At 38.6% G+C, this 25,901-nt stretch overlaps 1 protein-coding gene across 1 annotated transcript in view; it reads left to right on the forward strand.

Annotated features, from left to right (window-relative positions):
* The window catches only part of PARD6G (par-6 family cell polarity regulator gamma), a 77,788-nt gene that overhangs the window by 21,958 nt on the left and 29,929 nt on the right, over positions 1-25,901 (forward strand). The window lies entirely within an intron of this gene.

Genomic DNA, 25,901 nt, shown 5'->3' on the forward strand with positions numbered 1-25,901 from the left:
TTGATTAGAGAAAAGACAATATCCAGTCACCAATTTTTTGGTGACTGGAAACCCCTTATGGACTTTTTGCATAAAAAAGAAAAAAATGGACTTACAATTTACAGTATGGTTTTGATGATTAGGCAGGATAGATTAGAGAAAGAAGAGAGTCACAATGTAACTTTAGAGAGAGAGGTTAAAATATAATTGTACTTATAACTGCTGTGAAGATCAGAAGCCACTTCTTTATATCTTTTTTCTTTTTTTCTTCTTTTTCTTCTTTTTCTACATTTCTTCTTTTTTCTTTTTGCACTTTTAGCTTTTTCTTTTATTTCTCCCTTTGTCTTTCTTCATTTTCGTTCTATTTTAGTTTGTATTAGTGCTTGTTGTTAAAACTTTCAATAAATAAATAAATAAATAAATAAATAAATAAATAAATATATAAATAAAAGAAACTGGTAGAATTTGGTCTACTGTGATTGTTTTGTCTCTCTATGGTAGTAAAATAGATATTTTATTTTCTGTTTTGTAATGCATGCTACAATTCTGTGAATTTTTGTTCACGTACCATTTAGTTTAGGGGTCCTTGATGTCTTTGGCTGGACACGTTTGGATTCTTGAGGCACAACATGGGTGCAAAGGCTGTCATGGGAGGGGGGAGGTTGAAGCAGGAGGACCCAGAGGCCCTCCTTTGAACCCCAGTTCAGCTTTTGGAGGAAGAAACTTTGTAGGATATGCCTTGTCCATGTTGGCTCTGGAAGTTCCCAGTCCCTGATTTGCTTGTCTTATAGATTTGTTTCTGTATTAATGTTTTAATGTTAAACATATCAATAGCACAAAACTGGATCATTACCCATTCTCAAATTGCCATATTCCACAGACGTTCATGGAACATTGACTTTCTTCCCTTTTGTCTCTATTTGGGTTCACGCTCAGGGTCATGAATTGACATGACACAAAGCAGAGATTGGGGGGAAGGGGCAAATGATGCCACTGGAAGGGGCGGAGCAGAATGTTGAGGAATGTTGCATTTGTGGGGAAAGAACCAGTGTGGTATAAAGGTTAAGGTGCTAGACTACAAGCAGGGAGACCCAGGTTCTAATTCTTCCATAGGAATTGAAGCTGGCTGGGGGACTTTGGGTTACTTGTGTGCTCTCAGCCCCAAAAGAGCATGAAACTCCGCAACAAGCCAGCAGAAAAGCAAGTCCTTCATGGCATCATGTGCTGATCGTTTTGCCATGTGACCTAGGTGAACATAGTCCAAAGAAGTGCACTTTGCAACCAAATGGGACAAAACACTAAAAAGAAAAAAAAGCTTAATTTGGGGGGCTGGAATTAGTAAAAAGAATAATAAAATTAAGCATTCTACTAGAGGCTGAATGGATCTATTTTAGGGCTTATTTTTTTCAAAATTAATTTATTTGATTCACAGAGTTCAAATCTTCAGTGTTTTTTGCAAAACAACTATACTTCTTATTTCAGCTTGCATATGGTGCTGGAAACTGTGGGGCCTGATGGTTTTGCGTGAAGTTGTTAAAGTTTTAAATGTTTTTTAAAACGTAGCAGGAGTAAGGAGGCTTGGGTAGGTGATAGGTGATTAACCAACAGTGAATACACTTATGTTTGATAATCATAGTTTGAAGGCAGTAGAATATATATACCATCTCAAGAGTTGGAGAGAAATAATTTTGTTTCTCCTTTATATTCCCTTAACAACCATTCTAGCAGTACAGCTGCCATGCTCAATTTTACTTACTTTGTGTGTAAAATCTGTAGTGTTTGTTAGAGTGCTAGATATTTGCAAAGGCTTGCCAAGGCTTAACTTTGGAATAGAATGCCTTCCCAAGGGGAAAAAAAAAGGCTTTGCTTTCCTCTTGATACCAAATCAAAACACCCCTCTTTCCTCCAAGAATTTGAACATTTATTTTTCTTTTAAGCTATTTGTTGGCGTGATTTTTTTTTTGTTATCTTGAAATTGTATTATAATATAAATAATACAAGAAGTCAATACCCTATCCTGAGATCCTTTGTGGAGAAATAGTTGTTATTACACTTAAAGCAGGCTGCATTTAAGTGATTAGTTACCTTTTTGGGAATTTAGGATCAAAGGCCTTAAGAACTCCAAAGTTCTCAATGGGCATTTCTCTGCTAATGCACTTTGCCTTACTCTATCTGTTGTTGCTTGATACTCCAGCTAAGCAGGTTGTGGCTGGATTACTATATTGGACCAATATTCTTCTCTTATTTCAGAGTCAAGGGAATACACAGATGTCCTGCTTTAGGGCTTCCCTTCCCTCACCCCCCACCTGCTGTGCATGCTGAGGCCATTGATGCTCTTAATTGCAATTGAAATAGATACCTTTCCACAGGTGGAGAAGTTGATAGAGGCAGCTCGCAGACCTGAGTTTAAATCCCAGCTGAGTTTCATTGGACAACCTTGGGGCCCATCCTTTACACTTAGCCTTTGTCCTCTGTCTGCATAAAAGGGACAAAGTTTTGTCTTATGGGATGATAAGGAAGGAAATGCTATCTGGCGTGAGCCTTGGGGATTGGAGGAGGAGGAGGAGGAGGAGGAGGAGGAGGAGGAGGAGGAGGAGGAGGAGGAGGAGGAGATGTATCTAAATAAAACATAGGACAGATAGTAAGTGAACCAGCCTCTTTCTGGTCCAGTGGAACAGACTCTGTCTGGATCTCTTCTAAAGAAAGGGTTCAGTGTTGCTTCCCAGGAACAACTCATCAGGCTGGGATGCAGTCTTCCTCTTTACCTAAATTAAGAGTAGGCAGACGTTTTGGACTAGAATTCTTCTTATTGACCATAGTGATAAGAACTGGAGGAAGCAGTAGGTCAAGATATTTGGAAAGTTCCAGATAGCCTGACTCCTGATCTAGATGCCCATGCAATTGATTTTTCAGACTCACATGGTTTGCAGATGAGGGGATGATCATGTGTCATAAGAAGCAGGGCTCAAAACACTCAAAGCAGCTCTTCATGTTCAAAATTGTTTGAAGCATTTTGCATATATCTACCACTTAGGAATGCAGGTTGTATTTAGTGCCATTTAAATGGTGGCTGACACATCACCTTAGGCATTGAGTTTGGAGTATCTGTTACATCCTTCAGTGGCACACTTGCTTTAGTGTGCCAGTGCTCAATGGATACCTATGAAATGTAGGCTAGATTACCTCAGCAGACTTTTTACATGCTATGTGAAATGAGGCAGTAGGACCCTAGCTGTTTTTGGATGCGTGAGCTGATAGGAAACTAGTGCATGGGTGAAATTCTTCACATTTTCTTATATGGCATTCTCCATATGGATTGGTTATCAGCTCCCATGAACTTAAGTCAAATACAGTAGTAAACAAGGGTATTTTCTTTTATTTGCTTGTTTGTTTTTGTGGGGGTGCTCAGTCCTATATGACAGGCTGCTGTTAGAGGGGCCAGTTTACAAGAAAGGGCAAGAATGCTGGCCTTCCATATGATAACTACCAAGCTTGGAGCTTCCCAACCGTTTGGAGCTGGCTTAGCATTCTCTTTGTTCTTTCGGGTGACGGTCCTGATGGTCAGAAAGATTATTTTGCATCAAAATGAGATTTGCCAGAACTGATCTGGCAGCATTAGGACAGTCTCCCACTTACTTTGGGCATCTGACTGAAGAAAGATAGTACTAATTAAGACACTTGAGATGGTTTAATGGACTACCTCATTGGCCCTGGTTGATTTATTTGACAGAAAAAAAATGTCTGCATCTCTCATCAGCTTAAGGAAGCATATTTCTGTTCAGATTAATGAGTGGTTTATCTCATGCCTGTTAAAAAAAAGACCAACACCTTGCATTTATTTTAATATGGCTTGCCTCTAATGTATTGGAGTACATTTTAATTATGTAAATTAGAAAAAGAGGTAATTTACTGGCGGCCAATCAGCATAATGAATGATAAAGAAGAAAACTTTAATTATTGAACTTTAAATTACATGACTGTCTCTCCAGTCAGAGATGAGGAACTATTGGTCCTCCCGTTGCTGCTCAGCTATAATTCCCAGCATCTCCAGCCAGGATGGCCAATGATGATTCCTGGGATTATAATTTACTGGTATCTGTCTGCTGGGCCACCATCCACACTCAGAACTTCTAGACAATTTAGGAATTCACTTAATCTTTCAGCAGACAACTTGTTCAGCAGATCTAGAAAAGCATGAACATATGCATTTATCACATGGGATACCAGCAAATCTGCCTTGCATAATTGCAGAGGGTAAGACATTAAACAGAAGACCAAAGAAAAGGCATGCTGGAGCCTTGAAGAAAGGTCACTAAAAAAGATAACAGATGGGGCAAAAATATAGTTGGATTTCTGACTACAGGATGCTTCTGTAATGCTTCATCCAAGGCAGGTCTTTCTTGTTGGAATAGCATTGGAACGCAGAACAAACCGTTCTCAAGTTAATCTTGTAATTATTGCATCACTGAACTGTGTAAGAAGGAGCCAGATGCTGGGGGAACTATCCAGTGAAACCTCAATTTAACCCTGTTTAATGATCTTAGGATGCAGTGGGCCAAAGCTGCATTTGAACTTCAATTCCAATATAGTGGACATGCTTGTTCAGATAATTGGTGTAATTTATGCCATTTGTGTAATTGCACAAGTGGCACAAATTATATAATTACATAAATTCATATTTAACAAATTCCCTTTTCCCACAAACAACCAGTCAAATCAAGATTTGACTTGAACATCTAAAGGTGCTTGTAAAGGGGACCCAAGGTGTGCTTAATGCTAATATTTTTTTGGGAAGTCTAAAGAAATGTGTTTCAATCCCTTTGGGGCTGGCTGGTGGTTGTTAGATTTGTGAAACTATATTATGGAAAGGCTGCTTTAATAAAGTATTGGAAAAGAAGTTGACTGTTCAGTTATCCAGAATTTTTAGTATTTGATATATTGCAGGTTGCTCTGAATACTGAAGAGTTGGGAAACAGCTACATCTGTTGCTTGATCAAATAGCATAGGACTTCTTAGTTTTATCTTTCTTGGTAGATGTGAATCACCAGAAGCTGAGGTCAACTTGAAGGCAACTTTATTTTGCTTGATAAAGACTGTTCTAAGTATGCCAGGCAAGACTGAATAAAGCTTCCCAAAAGAAGGTGACATCAGTCTTCTTTAGGCCATCAGTCATTTCTAGTTAAATCAATCTCCACATTTTAAATGAGAGAAGATGTCCCAATGTGCAACAGATACCATTCAAGTATATACTTCAGACTGGTCATCATGTACTGAAGTGGGAGAACTTTTCCTTAACCTGTCTGAGAACTGCGATACAAAGAATTCTGCTTTAGCAAATTGTAATGTAAGCTTTTACCCTCAGATTATTTAAATAATGCTACTCTTCTACATTGTGCTATCTGTTGGGGCATTTCTACTCTGGAGTTCATGTAAATACTGGAGGGTGTGGTAAAAAATCTCTTTTACAACTAAATCTTAGGACTCCCTTAATTGTTGTAATAAAGGCATGAAAGGCCCTGTTAAAATGCTCCCCTCTTTCTACAGCCCCTGTCAAAGCTGAGTCACAAGTATAAATATCAGTGGAATGCAGGAGATCTCTTGAGTTTCAACTGTACTTACACATGCTAGACCATCAGTTCTTTTTCTGCCTCTGAATAGCTAAGATGATTATTCAGGAATTCTGTTTTTCCATGCTTCAGAAATACAGCCCACTCCTGATTGAGAATAAATAAATAAATAAAAAGTATGTACTTGGGGATTTGTGTGTGCTTCCATTTTATTTTTTATTTTATTTGGAAAGTTAAGTTAAAAAAATGTATTTGCCACTCAGTCTCTTAACAGTTTAGGGGGGGCATTTTGTGTTAGCATGCAAAGCTGTCTTAGAGAATCAAGACACTTCTTCTATTCAGTAACACAAATAATTTAGCAGGACTCTTAGGTATGTGTAGAGAAGGGGGAGAAAGTAGTGATCGCAGACACTTGTAAAGATTTGGATTGCCACAGAATTGATATGCAGTAGGAGAAGTGAAGGTTAGCTGGACCCTTTCCCCAATTGCATTTTCTTCTGACCCCACCCCAGATTGTTTTCCCTTCTCCAACCTTATACTGGAAGTAGCTTCTGCTGAGAAAAGTAGCTGGAGACGTGACCAGAGAAAAAATGCTCTTGTATTTTAAATCCACCTTGTTAGGAATTTGCCACATTCTGTTTTAATAAATGGATTTATGAAATTTAATTAGCCTTAAGGATTGTTTTCCCAGCTTGGATGATGTTAGCAACAGAAGTGACAGTTGGACGACAATCTAATAGTAGGTTAGAAGGGTGGGAGATCTCTTTTTCTCAAGTTGTGCTTGAGCTTAATGGGATATTAGGAGATCAGTCAGAAACATCTTTGCTTACAGGCAGACCGACTGATTAAGCTGGGAAGATTGTTTTTAAAATTCTGACCGATAGCTTGTGATTTAGTTCTTAAACCTAGACAAAAGTGCTTTTTTATCAGACATTTAGACAAGTCTTGAAAATGGAGTCTTCAGTAACTGGCTAAAAGAGGACACCTCTGCCATATTAGGATGGTGGATAAAATGGTCCAAGCCTAGAGATGATTTGTTCTGATTTGTGAGGGTATTGTAAAGGAGATCCTGATAGCCTTTAATAAGAGAACCTTCTTAAGAACAAGGAGGGGTACCAAAAGCAACAGATGATGAACAGTGGAAAATCACCCTTGCTTGTGGGCTGATAACCTTGGTCAGCGTGTTTATGCAGCGCAGAATACTCACCAGAAGCTTTTGCAATGGTGGTAGTTTTTCAACCATTGTCAGGGGAATGTTGTATAGTTTTGTGATGCAGAACTCATTCCTATTTTTGCCTAACGTCTGTGGGATTTCTTACCTATCTCTCTTTCACATGAAAAGAAATGAGTCACTGAACAGATAAAATGTGTAGTCATTCATTATTATTTGGAATGGTTGATACAAGTTCAGCTCTACTTAATAGTCAATCTAAGCAACTAGATTCTTATCTACAGACTGTTGCCAAACACTGCCAGAGTCTGTGGGATGCTAGCACTGAAGAAAAGCACTGGTTTTTCTGATTCTGCTATTTGCTTGTCTTAAGATCCCAGGCAGATAAAACTTCATAGCAGTGCATTTATGCCTCCATTCTCAGGCAATAGTCTCTTTGATCCCCGTGTGTGTGTGTGTGTGTGTACACTAATCATCTTGACATATTAGGATACACAAAAGTGGTAGACAATCTTCTCCCCAGTTTAGTTTATGAAAATGTTTTAGCTGTAGCCTCTTATGTTCTCAGCCTTCTGCGTCTCCTGAAGAAGAATAATTACTGCCTGGATTAAGCCAGCATTTCATAACTGGGCAGGCTGTTATTCCTATCAGCCTGCTGAGTCAGGCTCACTGAATTATTTAATTTTTTGTTTGTGGGGGAGAGAGGGAGGGATATTTGTAAAGGGTCTGAGAACTATGTTCTGTTACCACTGGGACGTGTTGAATCAGCTAACCCCTTTGCTGCAGATCTTGTAATCTGCATTTCTGGGGTGTCTTGCAACGCCCCTCCTGCGAGAGGAAGAAAAAGCAACCGTTACTTTGGTGTGTTGGCAAAAACATCTCTGGAATTATGGCCATGAGAATTGTTGAAAGAAGCCTAAGCTGAATAGCTAGTGTCATTTTGCCAATGGGTTATTTTCGGTGGCTTCAATTACATTCTTGCTTCTCCCTCCCCCTCAACCGCAGGGGTGCAGCGTAAATGTATGCTGAGTTGCAGTTGCAAAGCCACTAAATGAATAAACCTTCTTTGGAGAGGGAACACGTCCTCCTCCCCTCCCCTCCCCTCCCCTCCCCTCCTTTCTCCCGCCCATTCCCCCCCCCCCCCGCTTCTTTTAAAGATCCTGCTTGCTTTCCTCATAATATAAATATCCTTGGTCTGGAATATTTTGCCTTGAGAGTAGCCACAGGAAGTTTCCCTTGGAAGATGTTGCATAGGAGCTGGGAGAGAGGTGGGCCTTTGCAGTGTTGCTTCAGAGGAAAACTATGAATTTGTCTAATGCTGGATTTGCATTGTACTTTTCATAGCCTCAGAGTGGCTCTTCTAGCAAAAGGGACAGCTAACTTTGCCGCATTTGTGTGCACCAGGGAAGTCAGAAGGAAGGAAGGTGTCGCATCCTTAAAACAGTTCACAATACCAAGCACAAAAAACAAAAAAAACCCTATTCCCCTCCCTCTCTGACCCAGACTTATTCTGAACCAGTCAGGCTCAAAGTTTATATTTTTTTTCTTTTGTGAATGGCAAAGATCTTCAGTGTCTGACTTCTGTTTGAGAAATAGCCAGCAATGACTAAGATCCCTTAATCCAATTTATAAAGGATTGTTTCTGTGTTTCTCTCTCCTCAGCAAATAGAGAAGGGGAGAGATCTATGAAAACAAATAATTTCTTCCATCCATCCATCCATCCATCCATCCATCCATCCATCCATCCATCCATCCATCCATCCATCCACACTATACTAGTACTTGGTTTCTTTTCTGCCACGATCTCTATCCTTTTGTAAATGAGATGTAGCCCAAATGTCCCAGATGAAATTTCAGCAGATTCTCTGTTCCTTCCACCTTCTTTTTCTCTTAGCCACTTTCCAAAATGATTTCTGTAGGATCAGGTATAGACAGAAAAAACATGCAACTTTCCCTTCCCTCATGAAGTTTCTGTGGTGAGATTTTTAAAAATAATGCTGCTGCGTGCATAAATAAATAAAAGTATCTCTGTAGTGAAGGCTCAAAACAAAAGTTCCTTGTCCCCTAGAATTGTATCTTCCTGCTTCTGGGCACCCATATAGCTCCCATATCTAGAGAAACTTGTCCAGCTGCCCAGTAATTGTGAGCTAATTGAGTCATTTGTCCACTGCGTGGCTGGGTACTTGTGCATTTCTCCCCAGCCGTTTCTGGGCAGCCAGCAGACAGTCTAGTTGCAATCCCTTGATTTTTTTTTTTATGGAAGTTCCCACATCATCCCGAGACTTTACCAGAGAAGACGAGAGAGAGAGACAGTGGTACTGTGTCAGAGGGTGATCTCTGTTTCTCATAAGCATACACATTGCCTGAGAATCATGGGAGTTGCAGTCCAACACCCCTGGAGGGCACCAAGTAGAAGAAGCTGGGGTAAGATATCTGCCTAGACAGACTGGCTGAGATGGGAATTTCAGGGAGTGGTTCTATTCTAACCTCAATGGAGAACTGCAGAAGGTAATTCTGATAGACAACTCTGTATTGCCTTGACATTTACACAATGAGTTCCTGTAGGTTCCCTGTTTTCTTCCCCCAACCCCAATAAATATGAACCTGCTATAGTCACTCATACTTGGATGAAGTGTGAACGTGATTGTGCCTGGTCAGGTAACGTTTTGGATGAGGGTCAGCAAATTGAGGGTCATTTTTGACAAGAGGGCAGTATTGTTGGTATATGGTGGTGCTCCTATTGTAGATTAGAATATGTTTTCTCTAAAAGAACAAATATGGAAACATTCCTTAATTTGTGGTTCTGGAAGAATAAATGACTTGTGGAATAGGATACTCTTCTAGCTCCAGCTTATAAGTGAGGTCTACCTCAGCTAACCAGAGATAACCTGCCTTTTGCTGACCTCCCCAGATTGACCCATGCAAAATGCAAGGCTCCCTTTGAAAAACTGGTGTAAAATCCATTTTATTTAAAACAAGTTTATGTAGGCTATTATCCTTTTCTTTAAAGAAAAATCTCAGAATGATTCACAACAAAGCTAACATAGGTGATGAATGAATAACAAATAATGAAACAAATAAAACCCATAACATAATTTACAACAGTTTAGTAGATTTGCATAATTATTTTATTGTTAGATCCTTGCATATAGATGATGATGATGATAGTTTCACCAAAAGCCTTTTCTCATTAACTGTTAAATTGTCCCAAGAAGCTTTATAGGTAGTGTACTGTGTCTAATTTTATTTATTTATTTATTTAAAAGGCTTAGATAGCCTCCCATCTTATGTACCATAATCCTGGGTGGCTCACAAAACAACAATAAACACATAAAAAATATAATAAATATAACAAAAACTCCTGGCGCACCAAAGGCAGCCCCCCACAAACACACACATTCACATTCAACTGTACTGGCCTCCATCCTCACTCTACTCCTACAGCTTCTGGGAATAATATACATATTAGTACATTATTTGGACATACACAAAGGATTTGACCAAGTCCCTCAGCAAGGGCTCTTTAGTAAAGATAATAAAATTCTGCTGGATTAAAAATTGGAAGCAGATGGTAGGAATAGTAAGACAGTTGTCACAGTAAAGGAATATAGACCTATATATATGTTTGTCTCAGTTTATAAATATTAAATACACAGAAACCATCAGCTGAGCTCATTATCTGAAAACAAAGATGTACATTAAAATAGCTAAGCTGTGGGTGATCTCAAGCCAAAGAGATGAGTGATTGCTTTTGCAAACTGAGTAAAGACGCAGCAACAAAAATAAACACTTGCTCATCCATGTGCTAAAGTGATGCTCAGTAAGATAATATCCCCAAGTAAACATACTTTGGTTGGGTATATGTGTATTTAGTTATTCTTCCCCTTCCTTTGTATTTTATTGACAATTTTGTCCCTTTGTTAATTTTTAATAGATTTTTTAAAAATCCTATTGTGAAAGCTGCCTAGAGTCACTTCATGAGTGAGGTGACATAGATGTTGATAAATAAATACACAAACCGTACATATTTTGGTAGGATTTGAACTATGGTTATACCAGAAAATATATAGGAATTGTGGCCCCAATAACTTCTCAGTTTAGGCACTATACATGGGTACGTATGGCTTCCAGATGCTTTTGGGCACTGTCTCATCAGACTTAGACAAGTTGGCATGGTGAAGGATGATAGGAATTGCCTTTCAAGAATACTTGAAAAGCTGCATATATACCTCTGCATTCTTCCTACAGACAATAGATGCTTTTGTATGGGGAAAAATGGATTGTATTGGTATTATGGCCTGCTTGTGGGCTTTACGCAAGCATCTGACCAGTCAGGATTAGAACATGGAATTTTTTTCAGTCCTGTCTGGGGCCATAATAGATCTGTAATAAGACTTTAAACTTTCATCCAGGATTGGTCTGGAAGCTTTCCTACCATTTCTTCCATCCTAAATGCATGAAGTTTCAACATCTTATATCTCAGCCTTTCCCAAACTTGAAAGCTGCTGGGAAATACTTGCATTGGCCCAACATATCTAGAGCCCATTGAATTGGGGAAGGTCGCTGTATGTTGTACATGTGCCAGGTTAAAATATGGGCCCTATGCCGCAGTTCTTCCTAATACATTAATGACTTTGAAAATCCTTTCCTTCTACAACCACAAAAAAGCCTACCCTTTACTACTCATGTGTATGACTCATGTTCATAGTGTCATTATCCAGCAACTACCTATACTATTTGCAATGTATTTTTGTTTTGATTTCTTTCTTGGTATTCACCTACAGCAGTGTTTCTCAACCTTGGCAACTTTAAGATGTGTGGACTTCAACTCCCAGAATTCCCCAGCCAGCATGGCTGGCTGAGGAATTCTGGGAGTTGAGGTCCACACATCTTAAAGTTGTCAAGGTTGAGAAACACTGACCTACAGTATCTACCAGCTCTTAGTTCTGAATTAAATTACTTTCCATGGATTGGAATATACCCACCTCACTCATAAGCATGTATTAAAAGAATAGGCAATCCAGTTTTACCAGTATGAAGGCATTGTATCACCAGTGTACCTGTTTTCCTAGGTTACCTTACCATAGAAGAGCAAATCTGGTTGGTTTGGAGAACTCTGAGACATAAAGCTCCACACCCTGCCTATTCATAAAGTAGTTGTGATGAAACAGCTTCCTATTTATGCATATTACTTTTATAAACCTATTGTTGGTTCAAAGACCATTGCCAAAATTCAGAAATTGAACAGGGTTCATCATACACTTTTTGTGGTGTTGTCACAACATAAAACACTATGATTGACAGAATAATTATCTATAGATAGTCTATCCATTAATTATGAATTCCATTTTGCTCAGCCTACATGTTTCACGCTAACCATTCCAAAAGAGCAAGATAGCCTAGTGTCTTGATGGGACAGACTATCATGGCTGTGGTTTAATCAGGTGAAGACTACCAGAGGTAGACCGCAGTAAATGATGTTAGGTAACTGGAATCTTCCTATCAGAAGGGACTTGTATTCTCTTGTGGTTTTTGCAAGCAGCATCAGCTAATGGATCAGCCACTAAATAGCTCTTGCTTGCAGAAGCAGCTAAACCCATGCTATCTGTCAAGATCATTTTGTTTCCTACTTTGCACTTGCCCTTCTGCTTTCTGGCAACTTAATACATACATTTTAGCATTCTCTATTAGAGCATCTGCTCTCAAGATTTGGTATAGACCAAGTCTGCTGCTTTTCCTTCAGACCTAGTCAGTTTACACATTGGAGAAACCAATGCTGGTAAATCCAGTTCTCATTGGAGCACCATGGGGCTTTTCTGACTGACAGATGAGAAAGTTGAAGTTTAACTCTAGAAATTTGCTTTTCATTTTTCTGGGAAGATACACAAAGGCTTGCATTGCTCCACAGCAAAAAGAAACTGTCATCAGGGTGTTGATCTGAACATGGAAGCAAGGCTCCAATTTTGATCTGGCAACAGGACCTTGGTTATACCATTATCTTCAGTCTTGGTTGCTTTGTATGGTGCTCATAAAGATAAAGAGGATAAAGCACTCTGCTTTCTGATTGGGCCCCAGCAAATGGCAACACCTGTCTGATCAACTCTTGCTTCAACTGAGCAGTTACTCCAGAATAATTTTTACCTGCAAGTAAAATATGATGCTAAGGGAGCCCTTATTGATCTCACCCCCATCACAAGGGGAGTTAAATAAGGCTGTATCCTTGCACCTTTACTGTTCCACTGCTATTTTAATTGTATTGTTCAGACTCTCAAATAATCCATTTCATCCCCCAGAGCTGTATTATTCTGTGCTGCTGCTTTTCTTTTGGCCTGTCTGTCTATGTCAGATAGGCTTTGGAGGAACCTGCATTTTGCACGGGGTAAAGCCTACAACTGAGTAGTGGTTCTGTTCTGTAAAAGACATTCTGGCTACTTATAGAAATTAATTACCCACAAATAGAGAAGAAACCAAGTGCTTTAAGTACTTAAGTATCGCCTTCTATTTGTCTTCCATGTGTAAGCAACAAATTGGTGGATTTTCATCTTGCACACAGTGGGCCTCAAATGTGATAAGTAGATATGTTAGTCATAAATGCAACAATTTTGTCTCTGTGGCGGTGAAGCTAAGATGATCTCACTTTTACTCTATGGTGCACAAATCTGCCCTTTATAAAGATCTAACATCCCTAGAAGCAATTAGGTTTATAGGTAGTCCTTGCTTAGTGACCACTTGTTCAGTGAAGTTACAACAGTACTGACCGAGGGGGACTTATGACCGGTCCTTGAAGTTGCAGCCATCACAACATCCCCATGGTCATGTGATTGTGATCTGGGCGCTCAGTAACCTGCTCGCAATTATGATGGTTTTAGCATCATCCACTTACGTGACCTCCATTTGCAACCTTCCCTGCCAACTTCCCACAAGCAAAGTCAGTGAGGAAGCAGGCAGGAGGTAGCAAGTCACTCTGCACGTTGCTCCTGCTCCCTCTGCTTTTTCTCCCAAGGAGCCCCCATGTGGCTCTCGTACTCTGTAGCACCTGCCTAGCCACCCATCCACCCGTACTCCATAGTGCCTACCCACAGCACCCACTTGTAGCTCTCGCCAGCCTGCTTGCTTGGGATACAGTTTTCAGTGGCATAAGCAAGCGCTTCTGGATCCCCGCCTCTTCCCATATCACAGTCACATGAGGTTCTCACTTAACAATGGCAGTGGGGACCGCCAGAATTGCCATCACTAAGTGATGTGGTCACATGGCATTGCACTTTATGACTGCATTGCTTAGCGATAGAAATTCCAGTTCCAATTGCCATCGTAACCTGAGGACTACCTGTAATTTAGGAGAACAATTCTCTATCTAGACACCCAAATTATCTCCAGTGGTTTGTTGAGATATAACCTAGGACCTCCTTCTGTATGACTCACAGGTGAATTTGCTATCTGTGATACTGGCTGAAATTAAACTTTGGAAGCAGTTCTTTAGTTCAACTTGTTCTTGTCAACAAATCTAACTCTTCCTGGGAGAAAACTGCAACTAGTGATCTCTCTTGTTGTGGCTTCTCAGTCCAAGTGTTAATAGAAATGGGTCTGGAGAAAACTATTTTTGAGGTAAGGCAACATGTTTTCAATCTTGATTTACAAATTTACAGATCCAAAATCCCAAATTATATTTAGGGAACTTTTATCTTAACCCCTTTGCTACTCACAGTTTGAAGGTGTTTTCCCTCTTTTATAGAGAAGCGTTCATCCTAGCAAGATTTAATGCTCTGCCATCAAAGCTTTACATGTTCTCAGAAATAGCCACTGAATCAACTCTCATGTTTTGCTGCACTTCCCATTCTATCACATTTGGCAATACCCTTTCCTTGCCAAGCATATGGGCTGGGCTGAGTCCAAAATTATATACTTCTTTGCAGACACTTCCACTAAAATCTTTAAGGAAGTTGCTGCAGTGCAATTGTCACCAGAAGCCAATGACTTTAACCCTTGTTGTTTTGAGGGTTATAAAGGTAGCTGCCTAATGTTATTTGCTGTCTCATTGTGGTTGCTTATATATTCTAATTTATTTAATTTTAATCTATTTTACCTATCATTTTACCTCACGTGTTCTTTTCATCTGTTTTATCAGTTGCAAAAATGTCTTTTTTTTTTTTAATGTAGTCTGATTATACATTCAATGAATAAAAAAACACTTGGATGACCTTATCTGGGTCTGGAAGCTAAGCAAGGTTGGGCCTGGATGTAGTTGGATGGGAGGCTTCCAGGGAATACCAGGGCTGTAGGCTAGACTGGGAAATGGAAAAACATCTTAGAAGAACATGATGGTAAATCACGTCTATGTTGCTGCCAAGTAAGTACATAAGTGTGTCCACAAAGTTACCAAAAGCTGGGCTCAGATTGAAATAATCTTTATACATCCTTTGATAAGAATGTTGTCCCCACTCCCTGCCCAGATAGAGGAGACTTGAATTCGTTTTGATTGGAAAGTGCACATATGGCTTGAGTCTTATGAATTATTTTGGAATTCCTTCATTAGAGCTAGAAGATAAAAAGCTCTCTTGGCTAACACATGGATCAGGTTCTGCTGTCCTAAATCTTAGTTACGTATCTTACAATAGCCAAGAGGCCTGAGAAATGTGTGGCAGATTCTCCGTTAAATAACTTAAGCTATAGGCAGTTTTGAATAAACTTAGAAGCAGATTTGCAAACTGTTGGATCTCTTGGGTCCTTGCTCCAGTCAGATTTTGTGTTGGAGTTGAATCCTTGCAGACCTCTGCCTCCTTTTTGGATATATACCTTTATTTGCTTTTCTCTCTTCTCAAAAAAACCCATTGTAGATTGGGATATAGCTTCTTTTCAAGTGCAGCATGGTCTGAAAACTTGAGTCACCCAATTTGAAACAAATACTTCAATTGATAAGCCACCTGCTACACTAGTTTTAAAGCAGAGAAATGTTTTGGGCAGCTGTGGAAAAGAATTAGTAAGACTGGCTGTTAGCCACAGGCTCACCCACTGTTTTAATCATCTTGGGACTATGATTTAAAAGGGGGAATGTTTAATGGAAAACAGTGCACTTTTCAACCCAAGCACAAGGATATTTACTTAATATTGTATTTCATCTTCAAAAAATATAACGTGTGATAAGAATCCTGATAATTTAGTGCTAAGATGAACAAATGTAAATGTGTAAAAAATGGAGCAATGTAGCTATGATCAAAGAAAATCCAAAAGTAGGGAAATATTTTTATTAAAACCAGCTAAACACTTGTATACCCTTATCAACCTTTGGTTAGTCCTGAGAAAAGCATTATCCATATGATGAAACAGAAATGTGTGCATTTTATAATTTAGGGATCCACAACATTTTTAGGTAGTGTGTAGCACTGCATAAAATCATGAGCATCCTGCACACACAAACACACATATACAATAACACTCTAAATGAACTCAAGTGTTTTTACCTAGAATGTTGTGAGTTCTCATTAGAATGCAGAGCTGTGAGTTTGGCATACCTGGGAGATTTGGGCCATTTTTAATTTTTTACAATGATTTGTTACATTTAATGGGGGGGCAATGGTATCACCTAGGGGCACCATGTTGAAGGCCACTTTCTGATTAATATTTATGGTGCCTATTTTCCACCCCAAATTATTGCTTTTCATTCTTTCCATGTACCAAAATGCATAATGGAATCAGATACCCTTTGAAAACCTTACTAGTTTTGCACAAGACTTCAATAAGATTTTTGAGTACAAATGTATAACCCTGTTAACTTTCAGTCTGCTCAGTTTTGGCTATTTGTGAATTTGGCCAGGAAAAAAAAAGTCAGCATGAAAGCATGAGTTTTCATGTGTGTTTTTCTTAATATACACAGCTTTTATATAGCATTTTATATAGTTTTTATATAGGGCAAAGAAGGACTACACTTAGATTTGGGAAGTAGGAAGAATGTGTATAGTCATTCCTGTACTGGTCTTAAGGTGGTACAGACGAAATGGGAGCAGCGGGTGTGGCTTGCCTCACCTCCTGTAACTGTGAACATCATCCGAGTATAGTACAGATTTCATGAAATGTCAGTTGTGCCCAAATTTCACTAAATATGCTTTATTTTCTACCATGGGGCAGAGAGCATTGTTCAAAATCTTGAACCGGAATGGGAGATGTCTGTTTCAACTTAATTTGAAGTAATTTGTACATATGTTTAAGTATAATATAAACAATAAAATCCAGAATTCTTGGTATAAGCCAGTAGGCTGTTAATTCTGATCTCTTTGTCATTTGGAATAAAGGTTGAAAGGGTATTTTTAAAACTAGACGCTGGATATCTTTCAGCATATCATTAGCAGTGCCTTCTTTCAACTTGGTAGGAAGTAGAACCAGAACCACAATACAAACTACTCATCCTAGATTTGAGTTTAAAAAAAAAAAAGCTTTGCAGCAACTGATTGTGGAGGTTGTTGGGAACCCACAAGTCATGATGGAGTACAATAATTTTGGCACTGATTTGCTGAATTTACTCTGTGAAACTTTGGGCAGTGTTCTATAAGGAATTGACTCAAAGGCTGAGGATATGTTTGAAAAACTCTTCATATTAAAGCACACTTAGCTGAAATCTTTCGGGAGGATGTCCTGATGTATTTTCATAAGAGGCCTCTGTAAATTAATGGGCCTCTGTAAATTAATGAAAATGTTTGCTGGAACCTCCCAGTATTAAGCTGTAATTTAAAAATGGAATATCTAAACTCAAGGGAGCAGAGGAGGAACAAGTAGCAAACTTTATTAAACCAAAATAAATTGTTCTTCATATAAATGATGAAGATCTGCTCTAACTTTGCCTCCTCCAGATGCATTGGATTACAGTTTCCAACCCACAAGGCCAAAGGCTGCTCCAGCTTGATGAGAATTAACAGTGAGAGGATCCTAGTTTTAACTTAAAAAGATATTTTGGGCTGTAAAAGTATTCTCACTCCCTCGCTGCTGTTTAAGAAATACTTCTTATCTGTAGATGGGTTCATTTTTTCCTGATTTACTTTGCCTTTCCATGTCTGGGCATCGTTGGCCAGAACCATCTATAGCAAGATACGCTATGAGCCCCCGGAACCTGGCACAATTTAGCTGGCTGTTTATCAGGAGTTGCTCTTTGGGGATGGTGTTGAAGTTTCCTTTTAAAGTTTGCCATCAAGCTGTGGGGGGAACAGGTTTGTTAGAGCTGGATGTATGTTTCATCAAACATGTGAAACAAATGTATGTTCAATGATATAGGCACAATTTATTCCATGGTGCCTTGGATGTTACACTGGTCTGGGGAATTTGTAGAGAAAAGCACTCTGGCCGTGTTTAATTTCAAATAACCTAGGCAGATAGGGATTGCCAGACATCCTCAATTAGGATCTTTGGGGGCTGTTCTTCTGACAGTCTCACTTCTGGAGCTTAAATAATAGGGCCTTGAGACAGAGGACCCCATTCTCTGTTAACACTCACTTGTGGAAAACTGTATGTTTGCCTAGTGCCTCTTCCGCACAATTTTAGGAACTAGGACAAAACCATTTTATTTGCCTACGCTTGGAACATACAGTGTGATTGACCTCATTCATGCTGCTTTTGCTTATTATGCTAGGATTTTATTTTGCTTATAATTTTTTATTTTAATCTTAGTCTTGCATATTTTTTTAAGCCAGGATGCTAAGTGTTATAAATAAAAAAGGCCTTAGTAGGGAATTCCTAGTGTCTCCAGAGACATCATGTTCTTTGCTCTAGCAACACTGTCCCAACACACAGGACCATTTGTCTGTTTCCTGCTCCAGCCTCCTACTCTGGAAACTGGATAGTACTGGCCTGATGTACAGTAAGTGGATCTGTCAACTCATGTGACCAGTGCCAATATATTCTGTGAAATAACCAGTATTAAGAACAATAGACTCCATATTTCACCAGGATAGACTGGGCTTGTAACTACTGTTTCAGGGAAGTATGCCTTCTGTAATGAAGATCTGGAAATTGTGGGAGCTCTTGATTTATAATTTGATTCTCATTCACATGGTGGGCACTTAGAAGGCCAGACAGCTAGAAATGTCACTAAGAAGAAAGAAGACTTCTTTCTACTGTGGTTACTTTTTTATATATTCTTTCTTCTTATATTTTCTACAATAAAGGAACAATGTCTGGGTGTTGCATTGGGTGTGGAATTTCTCTGTTTGAACACTGTCTGCCCAACTGTGGAGGTCAAAGTCTTTGTCAATAGTTTTGAAGCCTTTTCCAGCTTTGTGATCATTGACAACTCTTTTTCTGAGGTCCACAGAGACCTCTGTTGATTGTAGCATGATTCATTTTGATAAATCTATTATCATGAAGAGGTGGCAATCTGTGTTGGTAGTTTTTTGTGTAATGCCAGACGAGTGTGTGTCCCCCAAATTCACATCTGACTATCATCTCATTGAGTTGAAATCTGACTCCACTTAGCCCATTAAGAGAGCTGATTATCCCATACTTTTCCAACAAAGGCAGTGAATGTTGCCTCAGAGTGTTCAGTAAAGATATGACACAGCATACTATTTTGGGTGTTAGGTTACCAAAATCTATTCAGCTATTTAATAAGACCATTTTATTTGCCTTCACTCCTAATGAGTAGTGAGATCAACCTCATTGGTGTTGCTTTTGTCTCTCTCTGCTGTGTACTGTGCTAGTGATTTTATTTTGTCTAATATACACCCACAAGCATCTGCAGAGGTGAAAAAAAGTTTCTGAACTCTTTGAAATTATCTATAGTCCTGCAGTAATGTGGCTTATTATGCTTGTTAGCAGGGCATTGTGAAATATATATGTGTGAGAAAAGAAATTTATTGTATATCTATTGATTTAGAGCAAGCGTAAGTGAATAAGCTTGAATTATGGAATATTTTGTAGTATGGAATTTAAGACTGGCGGCTCAAGAACAGCCAGTGACAGAAGCAAAGTATGTGTGAGAGTAAACAGAATACCTACTGAATGGTTCAGCATTGAGCAGGGAGGAAGACAGGGATGTGTGAGGTGCCCTTTACTTACAAAATATATATATAAAGAATGCTTAAGGAGATACTAGAGGTTTGTTGGTTGAAGATGTGAACTTACATGTAGTTTTATATGTAAATGGTATCTTTCTATTGGCTGAGAACTTAAATGCTTTGCATGATATAATGAGTATGGATCTGAAAAATAATATAATGACGACAAGGTAGTGGTGTTTGGCAGTGGAAGTGAATGATAGAGCAAAACTAGAGCAAGTAATGAATATATGTACCTTGGTAGAATGTTTACAAAAGTTGGGGAAATGAATGGGTGGATTTTAAGATGTGCAAATGGTGGTAGAGGGATAGTAGGTAGTATGTGGTTGGTTAAGAGGAATGAATGTTTTTCAAATGAAGCAAAAATGGCTGTGAATAAGAATATGCTTCTGCCCAGTTTGTTATATGAAAGTGAGAGTTGGGTATGCCAGGAGAAGTATAAAAGTAAATTGAATTCACTGGGAGTGGGTTACTTATAAGGTGCATGGTAAACAAGAAGAAGCAGTCAATAATGAATCAACTTGGAATGAACATGTATTGAATATAAAAATTAGTAACCAATACTAAAGAAGAACATTGAAGTGGCTTGGTCATGTAGAGACAATGAACAAGGATTGAATCACAAAACAAATAAAAGGAGGAAGAATGACTGGGCTATGACAAACGTAGAGTGAGATTTGGTTCATGGTTAAGTGAAGCTGATGAAATCCTCCAGAAGAAAGATGTGAGAAGTTTAAAGACAAAAGGCAATGAATGAATCAATCAATCAATCAATCAATCAGAAAGAAGGGTAGTTTGTATTTGCAAGAATAGAAAATTATGGGGAGATAGATGAATGGCATTGGTGTAAACTAGATTTAGCTCTATTTTCTCTCCTTTCTGTATCTTGTTCCTTTAATTTTGGGGAGGTTACTATTTCTCACTCTATTTCTGTATGTTGCAAATGTTGCTTATCCTGAAAGGGAATAAGATGATGGCTATGTATGTCTCTAGCAACCATGGGATAATGTAGATTATTTGGTAGAATAGGGACTGATTAAGAACTGGGGCTGAGAGAGATTTTTTTTTTTAAGGCTAATTTGGAATCAAAGGGACATTTAAGTTATAGGGTTTTGTGTATTAACTGCTTGTTGATTTCAGTCAGTATGTTTAAATTGCAGCTCCCGTGGTTCAGAAAATTCTAGATTCAGGCTAAGCGTACTGTGTTGGCTTAATATTAAAAGAAAAGGGAGAATTTCAGGTTAGTGGAATACACATTTTCAAAATAATCTTAGATATCCCATCCCTTAGTTTATATGTATATGTTCTGAGTATTTGCAATTATAAATATTTACTGTTTCTGTAATCTGCACATCTTCTGGGGGAGGAGAGGAATGCTAAACAGCTTGCTCCAAAACATTCAGAATAGCATAACGAATACAGCTTTTGGTGGTAAGAGGTGAATGTTATGTAGTAATAAAGCAGAGACAGGCAACCTTTTGTAGATGGGTCCTGCCTTTGTTTTGTTTTTTTAAAGTATATTCTTGGCTTCTGATTACTGTGGCAGACTTGACAGCAATATGAGAGTGGTACCAGAAAGTTTGGGGAGGAAGAAACCCAGTGTTAAATTCTTTTCTTTGTGCATTTGAAGTTCAGAGATTTTAAATAAAATCGATGTATGAAACCTATTGAGGGGCTTATTTCACTTCTTGTTTTAATGTTTTTATACATAGTGATTTTATTAAAGATTATAATTACAACAGTAAAAACTAATACAAACTAAAAAAGTAGAAGAATAAAAAGAGTAGAAAGTGCAGAAAAGAAAGGAAAAAGGGGAAAAATAAGGAAGTAGGGAAAAAAAGAAAAAATAAGAATATAGTAAAGAAAAAGAAAAGGAATGTATACCAAAGGGACTTCCCACCTTCATCACAAGTATAAACAATTTTAGTAACTTATTACGTTCTCTTAAAATACAACAAATTATCTCTTCTTCCCATATTCCATCCCTTATCTATAGACAAATCCATAAACTATCTTCATTTCAGTCCTGGTGTCAGCAAAAGTCCATTACCAGAGATAAAACATCTATTTTAACCTTGATCAAATAAGCCAACTTTACATTCCTTCCTTTTACTTCTAACAATCTTAATCTTTAGTCCCCTCAAATAATGTCTTAGAACTTGATTTCTTTTCATTGTTTCATTGTCCCTTCTCACAAAATTCTTCAAAACTTTATTGAACTTATATTGGATTTACAAAACAAGCCTCTTTTGTAAATCCACTATAAGAAAATTATCCAGGTCACTCTCTTGGTTTGTTGTTTGTATATCCCTTTTAATTATTAAGACATCAGATGGTTTCTTTTGTATGTCCAGTGTAACATCTTTTTCCATGTCATTCTTGTAGCCTGTCATTTTTAAATCTACTTTCAACTCAGTCTTGATCTTGTCAGGTAGAATTTGTTGCTCTTCCATAACATCTTTTACATGCAGTCTATCTATAGAAGCAGACACTCTTAAAATTAACTTTGAGTCCAGTGTTCAAAAATATTCTTCAATATGTCCAACATTAAAATATTTTGCTTCATTCTGTAATTGTAAGTTGAGTTTGAGTGTTCTTCTAGTTTAATTGTAATCTTTAGTTTCTTCTAGTTCCCTCCAGTGTCTAGTTTTTAAAATAATATCTAATTTTTTAAAAAAAGAATTCAGAACAAAAGCATTTTCCCACTGGAAGGATTCTTTATAATTAATTCCAAAATCTTATTTCAAATTTATCTGGACTCTTAGTCAATTTTTAACTTTCTAAAAGCAAATTTTTTTTTAAGTTCTTAACTTTCTCTTTCTTTCTAAAAGCAAAATTTTTTTTAAGTTCTTAAACTTGCAGTTAAAACTTCCTTTCGCTAAGGATTGAAGGAAACTCATCCAGTGCTGTGAAACGTGTCAATCCTAATAGTTGAAAAGCAATTAACAAGCAATTTCCAAAAGTGATTAGAAAGAAAGTATGCAAACTTAGTGCCCTTTCAAAGGCGCCGAACATGGTTTGAGCAAGACAGTTATTCCCTCATCTCCCAGAGCTCTAAACCTCCCCAGAGACTGCTAACTTGCAGTCTCCTCTCAAGGAGTAGCTGTCTGGAACACTTGTGGGTGATCTTAAATCCTCTCCTTATCCAGGAAGGAATTATCAAAGAGTGGTTCTACTCACCAGCTCTTCATTCCAATGTGGTCATCAGCTCTGCTTTTTGCGGAGCCATCTTCAGTCTGCCATTTGTTTTAAAATGAAAAAAATTGCCTCTGAATTTAACTTTGGGGTCCGGCAAACTGGATGGGTGACCATAGACTGCCCACTATTGGATCAACGTATGGAGGTACAGTGGTACCTCGGGTCACGAACGCTTCTGTTCACGACCAATTCGGGTCATGAACAGCTCCGTTCGCAAAATTTTGCCTCCATTCGCGAACGCCAGATCGGGTGACGAACAGGATTCGCGGCCATTTTCCCTCCCGTGACACGTGGTCGTGGCTTCCTGTAGGGAGGGGGACTCTCCCTCCAAGCAATAACCACCTCCCCACCCGCCTTCCTGTCCTCCACGCCAGAAGTCGCGTCGAGCAAGGTTAGCGTTCTCTCTCTTCATGCTGTACTTTGTGTCATATTTTTGTGGTTTAAAAAAAAAAACATGGTTCAGAACGGATTAACCGTAATTACATTGAACCTTATGGGGACATTTGATTCGGGACGCGACCAAAATCAGTTGGCGACCAAATTCGTAGGGGTCAGAACGGATTAACCGTATTTACATTGAACCTTATGGGGAAATTTGATTCGGGTCGCGACCAATTCGGGTTGCGACCAGAGTCGCAGAACGAATTAAGTTCGTGAACCGAGGTACCACTATATTTCTTTAAATATATTCCATCCCCACTCAGCTAATCAAGAGAATGTCAACACAAAACCATCCTCTCTAGTGGGTCCACTCCTCCATTGGTGGGAGTTGATGGGTTTAGCAAATAGTAGTCGCAGACTTCTGAAGACATAATTGAGCTGCCATTTTTAATCTCCCGCAATGAGCAGGATCCTAGGAATAAGTTTAAATGATGGCTAGATTGATTGGCCTCAAGCTGCTCAAAGTCTTGGGCTGGGAAGAGGATGAAAAGCGATGGAGATGGGCCTTCAAGGGTTCCAAAGATGGTGATGTGCAGTCTGAATCTTGCAGGAAATGTTTTTTAATTCTTTGTGTGCATACTTGTGTTCAAAGCAAAACAACAGTGACAAGTCTAGTGTTCTCTGCTCACTATTAGATTATATCCATTCCTTGAAAGATGTGCAGACAGATCCCACTAGTATTGAAGGATCTTTATATTCTTCACTGTCTAATGAGGTTGGGTCTGCTAGTTTTAAAGGCACTGGAGAAATTTGCCCAAAGGGAAAAACTTCAAATGATTCATCACCCACATATTTTTTGCTCTCTGCTTAACGCACACAAAAAAGCAGCCTGCCGTTTTAGGATTGTTCAGTTCACAATTAAAAGACTAAACAAGCCCACTATGCAGTAGTTCAGTCTGAAGGGTTTTGTGCACATTAGCCTGAGAAAACTTGCATTTTGCTGGTTTCCATTTAATTAAGGGTAAAATCTTTTTTTTATCTCTATTAATCTTATCCTCTCAATGGCAGATTTCTTTCTTATATTTAATAAACAGCAGAAGACATATCTTCTCAGAGGTTCTTTGCCATGGACATTAGAAACAGTCACTAGAAAGGATGTTTCAGTTACTCTTTCAACCAGTGTCTCATCAGAGAATAAGAAAGATGGAGGGGGCTTGGCTTTAAGCTACTATGGGGTACAGGTGGTCCTCACTTCCCAACTACTTGTTCAACGACCATTCGAACTTGTGACAGCACTGAATGATTGGTACTTATAACTGATCCTCAAAGTTCTGGCTGTTGCAGTGTCCCTGCAGTCACGAGATCTCCACTTGTGACCTTCTTTGCCAGCTTTCTACAAGCAAAGTCGGTGGGGAAGCTGGCAGGAGGTCACAAATGGTGACCATGTGACATCCTGACTTAATGACCCATGGTGATTCACTTAATGATGGCAACCAGAAGTGCCGGAATTTCTGTTCCTCAGCGGGGCAGTCACAGGACATTGCTCTTTACGACCATGTCGCTTAGCAACAGAAATTCTGGTCCCAATTGCCTTCGTTAACTGAGGACTGCCTGTAGTGAAGTGCTACGTTCCAGCAACTTACTTCAACACCAGCGTCTGAGGGAGCAAGGAGGAAATGGGATCATTTGTATTTGTAAATTTATTGGTAATGACTCTTCCAGTTCTTAAGACAGTGATTTTTGGGGGGATTGTTGTAAAGAATAGCTGTGACATTCTGTAATATAAAATTTGTAATTCTTAATTTCTAGAAAGATCATCTGCTCCACAATTTCCACATAGGTAGCAATCAGAAATTGAATACTTCTGCTTTGATGAACACTCATGGTCCTTATCTAAAATTATTCTCCTTCTATTTAGCCTGTTTCACAGGGGGCTTGCAATTACAAAATGAAAAGGGAACAGTCTCTTCAGCTTCTTAAAAGTACTCAGATGCAAATGGGAGATTTATTCAGATTTTACTTGTCTTGCACTAGAGAGAGATAGTATTGTTTTTGTTCAGAAAATGAAACTTTTTATGTATGTGCAAATCCTGCTTTGAATGTCAAGAATAAATGCAAATGCACAGGCTGTGAAAACACGATTATAATTTTTTTCTTTTCCTTAAAAAATGAGACACTGTGTTGCTTCACATGTGTCTGGATAAAATAAGCACCTTTGAAGTAGCCTTGATACACCTTTGCAAACACCTGTCACGAGTATCTGATGGCCAATGAAGCCAAATTATTAAGGTAATTAGAATTGATCTAGATTAAGCAGACAACTCCCATTCACCCAAGACAGCCTGGTTAAAGATTAGGAATTTTAGAAATTGTAAACCCAAATCATTAGAGGACAATGGGTTGCCCACACCTTCTTGTGGTAACTGAGGTAATGGATACTATAACTGAGTAGGAGGGAATGCAGAGACATATATGCCATGGTAACCTTATACAATCCTTGAATTGGGCTACATTAACTTTGGGGAAGGATTTTTTTTTTTAATCCGCACTCAGTTGTTACCAATTCTG

This window comes from Python bivittatus, unplaced genomic scaffold (assembly GCF_059951505.1).
Source record: "Python bivittatus isolate LINGU-HERP-01145 unplaced genomic scaffold, Pbiv_v1 ctg000840_np1212, whole genome shotgun sequence".
Classification (NCBI taxonomy): Eukaryota; Metazoa; Chordata; class Lepidosauria; order Squamata; family Pythonidae; genus Python; species Python bivittatus.